General features: G+C 39.5%; 1 pseudogene; it reads left to right on the top strand.

Moving 5' to 3' along the window:
* Positions 1–4,513: 4,513 nt before the first annotated feature.
* On the top strand, positions 4,514–4,978 carry LOC113263404 (peptidyl-prolyl cis-trans isomerase A-like; annotated as a pseudogene).
* The last annotated feature ends 1,074 nt before the right edge of the window (positions 4,979–6,052 follow it).

The raw sequence follows: 6,052 nt of genomic DNA, 5'->3' as shown, positions 1-6,052 counted from the left end.
GTGATAGGGCATGATGGGCTGTTTTCACGGGATGGTCTCTGAAGGGAGGCTCTGAGGCAAGGATTGAAAGTTGAGATGGAGGGCGCCTGGGTGGCTCAATCAGTTGAGCGTCCAACTCTTGATTTCAGCTCAGCTCATGATCTCAGGGTCCTGACCACTCAGCGGGGAATCTGCTTGTTTCCCTCTCCCTCTGCCCCTTCCCCTGGCCCTCTCGGTCTCTCTCTCTAAAATAAATAAATAGATCTTTGAAAAAAAAAGAAAGTTGAGGTTGTATGGCAAAAAGAACAAGGCATGCCTACGTCCTGGAAAGGAGCGCCCCAGGCATCTTCATTGCCTGCTAATTACATATCAGGTTCCAGCCTAGAGACTAGGGTTGCTGATTGATATCAAACAGCCCTTCCCTCTGAAAAGATAATTTTCTAATTAATACTCATAAGTAATTAGAACATTTTGATGTAAGGGATTTGGGTATTTTATTGGCCTTTTTATGTAACTAATAGTTTAAAAAAATTATTAACAGATAATACTTTTATTGAGCACCTGCTACGTGCCAGGCCTTCTTCCAAGCACTTTCCATGTACTCATAGAAACTCATGATGATGATGACAACTATATTGTTGCTATTTAACAGCTAATAAAAAGGCACAGAGCAGGTAATTTCCCAAAATCAGTTAGCAAGTGAGAGAGGCAGAAATTAAACCCTAATAGTCTGATACCAGGCCCCGCACTCTAGACCTTTTATATTAGACTGAAACTACTCCTTACCATGTTAGTAAAAATGTTTTGCCTATACAGAGTTCAGACATCAATATGTTTTGTTTTATTTTGATTTTTTAGAATTTATTTATTTATTTATTTGAGAGAGAGAAGGAGAAGGGGGAGGGGCAGGAAGAGAGGGAGAAGCAGACTCCCTGCTGAGCAGGGAGCCCGACATGGGGCTCCATCCTGGGACTCTCGGATCATGACTTGAGCCGGAGGGGAGATGCCATCCAGGCGTCCCATGTTTATTTTTTTTGAAGATTTATTTATTTACTTCAGAGAGAGTGAGAAAGTGCAAACAAGTGGGGGAAAGGGAAGATGGAGAGGGAGAGAGAGAATCCTGGAGCAGACTCCCCGCTGAGTGGGGAGCCCAACCTGGGGCTCAATCTCATAACCCTGAGATCATGACCTGAGCTGAATTCAAGGGTTAGCTGCTTAACCGACTGAGTCACCCAGGCACCCTAAACTGCACATGTTTAAAGTGCACAATATAACTTTTGACATGAACATACCCATCACCCCCAAAGGTTTCCTCATGTCACTTTGATCCCTCCCTCCTGACCTCCTTTCCTTCCTTTCCACCCCATCATCCCACCCAGATAACCATGGCTCTGCTTTCAATACCATAGGTTAGTATTCATTTTTTAGAGATTTATATAATTGGAATCAAAAGTATACACCTTTTTTTAATCTGGCTACTTTTACTTTGCATAATTATGTTGAGATTTATCCATGTTATTATATTTATATATAATATATAACACGTTATTATGTTATATATAATAACTCATATACATACATAAATACAAGTCCTTTATATGATATATGCTTTTAAAATGCAAATATTTTCTCTCACAGAGGTGTGACTCTTCATTCTCTTAATGGTAACTTCCAAAGACTAGACATTTTTAATCTTTATGAAGACCAACTTAGTTTTCACTTTACAGATCATGCTTTTAGTGGTTTATCTAAGTAATCTTTAGCTCAAAGCCACAAAGATTATCACCTATGTTTTCTTCTATAAATTTTATAGTTTTAGATTTTACATTTTGGCCTATGATTCATTTTAAGTTAATTTTTGTATATGGTGTGAGGCATGCATGGAAAATCGTGTTTTATTTTTTTGCATATGGATATCTAATTGTCCCAGCACCATTTGTTAGAGTATCTTTTTTCCACTGAATTGTCTTTGCACTTTTATTAACACTCAATTGATCATATGTATATAGGTCTATTTCTTTACTCTGCATTTTGTTCCATTGATCAATTTGCCTATCAGGAAGCCAATACCACAGACTGCCTCCATTAGCAGTTTGAGTTTTTAACTTGGTTCTCTTTTGCAAAGTTCTTTTGACCATTCGAGGTCATTTGTATTTCAATACGAATTTTAGAATGAGCCTTTAATTTTTTTTTTTTTTTAGATTTTATTTATTTGAGAGAGAGAGAGAGACAAGTGGGGTGAGGGGCAGAGGTAGAAGCAGGCTCCCCACTGAGCAAGGAGCCCAAGCGGGGCTCGATCCCAGGACCCTGGGATCATGAACTAAGCTGAAGGCAGACGCTTAACCGACTGAGCCACCCAGGTGCCCTGGAATCAGTTTTTAAATTTCTGCAAACAAACCTGTTGGAGTTTTGAAAAGGACTGTGTTGAATCTATAGATATGAGAACAGACTACTCAACAATGAGTCTTCCAATCTGTAAGTGCGCTACGCATCTCCATACATTTAGGGCTTCTTTATTTTGTCTCAATAATGTTTAGTTCTTAGGGTATTGGTCTCACCCAGCTTTTGTCAGAGTAACCCCTAAGGATTTCATATTTTTCTATATTATTGTAAATGGAATTATTTTCTTAAATTTAATTTGACTATTGACTACTAGGATATAAAAATACAATTAATTTTTTAAAATATTCTCACTCACCATATGTCCGAGAAAACTAGATGGAGTTCTCTGAAGATTCTAGGAAATGCAGTTGCCTTTGAGAAAGCAGATGGTTAGCAGGACTTGTCCCAGAGAGCCCTAGGTAACTGACTTCTCTCTCTGCGCAGGAGAGTGGCCTAGGGCACTGGGCTGCTTGGTGGCCCTGGGTGTGTAGGAAGCGATCCCATGGATAAGAGATGCTGAGGGGCACCTGGGGAGATCAGCTTAATGCAAAGTGTCAGTTGTTATCCCTGTTAATGGAACCAGTGCAGTTTTCTGTGGAGCCCTGGGCTAAATACTGTGTTCAAAGGCAGGAAGAAGATGGGCAGTGAGGTCTTGAGAGGACAGGACAATTTGAGGAATTCTGGCCCTCGTGTAGATAATTCTATATCTCAAGAGGAAGGAATCCTAGGATGAAATCTTTTTTTCTGAAATAACTTGCTCAGTGAAAACAACGTCAGCTACCATCATGATTAGGAGAGACCCCAGCTCCCCGGTTCCCGAATGTAATCAAGTTATGAGTGCCTGGATAGTATGGAGGAGACTAAGAGCAAGAGTCTTACAGGTAGGGTACAGCAGTCCCAGTCAGCAGAGGACTGGGCTGCTAACCATATGGCCAAACTAACAGCAGGAACAACCATTGGACAGATCAAGCCATCGGAGGGATGTGGCTGATTCTGTTGAAGCGCTCATGAGCTAGGAGCACCTACTTTTGATTTAATTTAATTTTTTAATTTAATTTAATTTAAAATTATTTTATTTCATTTTATTTATTTTATTTTTATTAGTCTTTTTATTTTAATTCCCAGATAGTTAGCATATAGTGTTTTATTCGTTTCAGGGGTACAATATATGATTCAACAATTTTATGCATTTCTCAGTGCTCATCACGATAAGTGACTCATAATCCCCTTCACCTATTTCCTCCATCCCCCCACCCACCTCCCCTCTGGTAACCACCAGTTGGTTCTCCATAATTAAGAGTCTATTTTCTTGGTTTGTCTATTTCTGTCTCTTTTTTTCCCTTTGCTCATTTGTTTTGTTTCTTAAATTCCATATGTGAGTGAGGTCATATGGTATTTGTCTTTCTCTGACTGACTTATTTCACTTAGCATTATACTCTCTTAACTCCTCCCATGTTGTTGCAAATGGCAAGATTTCATTCTTTTTTATGTATCTTCTTTACCCATTCATCTATCGATGGACACTTGGGCCACTTCCCAATTTGGCTATTGTAAATAATGCTGCAATAAACATAGGGGTCCATGTATTCCTTTGAATAGTGTTTTTGCATTTTCTGGGTAAATACCCAGTAGTGTGATTGATTACTGGATCATAGAATTGTTCTATTTTTAAGTTTTTGAGGAACCTCCAGACTGTTTTCAACAGTGGCTGCACCAGTTAGCAAAATTTGAGTATGTACCAAAAAGATTAAGAAATATATAGATTACACTTAAATTTACACTTTAAAAATAAAAATTAATTAAAATAACCTATGACAAAATATCAGAATTTTAAATGAAGATAATAGCATATTGAGCCCTATCGGAGCTTGAGGTAAAAAGAAAAATGTGTCCTCTAGATGCATGTTTTTATATATTTTTTTAATGGCTAGCTTTTCCCCAGAATATTAGAATAGTTGGGAAAATCTTGAAAAAATTAAAAAGCATTTGTATTAAAACTCACAATAATATTTTAAGTATAAATATCTTATTTACTCTGAAGATGATTATTATAATTTAACATTAGTGGAAGCAAGATCATCAATAATATTTTAAATATCTAATTCTGGACCTTGAAATGCCACCATCCCAGAGTCACCTGCACCTCCCAGTCATGGTCAATCCCACCATGTTCTTTGACATAGTCATGGACAGTGAGCCCTTGGGATAAAGTTCCAAAGACAGCAGAGAACTTTCATGCTCTGAGCACTGGGGAGAGAATTTGGTTTTAAAGGTTCCTGCTTTCACAGGATTATTCTGGGATTTATGTGCCAGTGTAGTGACTTCACACACCATAATGGCCCTGGTGGCAAGTCCATCTATGGGGAGAAGTTTGATGATGAGAACTTCATCCTGAAGCCCACGGGTCCTGGCATCTTGTCCATGGCAAATGTTGGACACATCGCAAACAGTTCCCAGTTTTCCATCTGCACTACTAAGATTGAGTGGTTGGATGGCAAGCATGTGGTCTTTGGCAAAGTGAAAGATAACATGTATATTACGGAAGCCATGGAGCGCTTTGGGTTCCAGGAATGACAAGACCAGCAAGATCACTATTACTAACTGCGGACAAATTTAATAGATCTGACTTGTGTTTTATTTTAACTGCCAGACCATTCCTTCTATGGCTCAGGAGAGCACCCCTTTATTACCATCTGCTCAAAACATCCTATAATCTTTGTGTCCTTGCTACAATTCTATGGGTTCCATATTTTCCTTATTCCCTTACAAGTCTGGCTGGATTGCAGAGTTAAATTTATGACTATGAAATAAAAACTAAACAACAACAACAAAAAAATAAAAATCTAATTCTGGAAAAAAATTTAAGACATCAAAAACATATACAAATATGGACAAATGGGGGACACACTTTTCCTTTTGCCTCAGGTACCAACATGGCTCAGCACAGCATTACTTCCTGAGAATAAAACAATATGAAGAAAAACAAAACAGAGAGAAGTCAGGACAGGGAGAGAGGTGAAGAGCCAGAGAGAGAGCCACAGAAATGTTAACAACCTTTGCATGTGTGCAGCTGACTGTGTCAGAAGCAGGGTCTGTACCTGGACTTCTCAGCCACGCATTAGTTTCTGTTGTTGCTATCACTGTGTGATTTGTGTTTCTGTCACTTGAAATTCAAAAGCCATGTTTAAGCTGGGCCTTTGTCTTAAGTTGGGTTCCTGAAGCAGACCGTGAGACAAGATGTGAGTTCAAGTAGTTTACTTGGCAGGTGATCCCCAGAAAGTATCAAGGCAGAATGAGAAAGTGAGATGGGAGAGAGAAGGGAGGGGATCGAAGGAAGCTTTGTGAAGCAGGGCACCACTTGAACACCTCTGGGAGTCTCTGTAGAACACATCTCAAAGTCCCCTCACCCCATCCCAGGTGACAAGGCTAGAGTATTTACCTCTAGCTCCCATCTGCCATTGGTTCCTGGGAGCTCCAGCTCCCTGCATTTCGAGTCTGCCTCTTGCTCAGGTCAAGAGAAAGATGTTAAACAGAGAACACTAGGTGCTTGCAGAAGGCCAACCAACCATGTGTACTGGAAAGGTGAGTGTTCGGGGCTATGGTGAGAGCATCTGCAATGTCTACCATGGTCTTGAAGGATGAAGGCACATAGAACAAAGTCTCTCTCTTTACAGGTCAAAGTGGGAAGCTG

This window comes from Ursus arctos, unplaced genomic scaffold (assembly GCF_023065955.2).
Source record: "Ursus arctos isolate Adak ecotype North America unplaced genomic scaffold, UrsArc2.0 scaffold_1, whole genome shotgun sequence".
Taxonomy (NCBI): Eukaryota; Metazoa; Chordata; class Mammalia; order Carnivora; family Ursidae; genus Ursus; species Ursus arctos.
The sequence above is the reverse complement of the archived record's forward strand: the minus strand, read 5'-3'. Positions and strand labels throughout refer to the sequence as shown.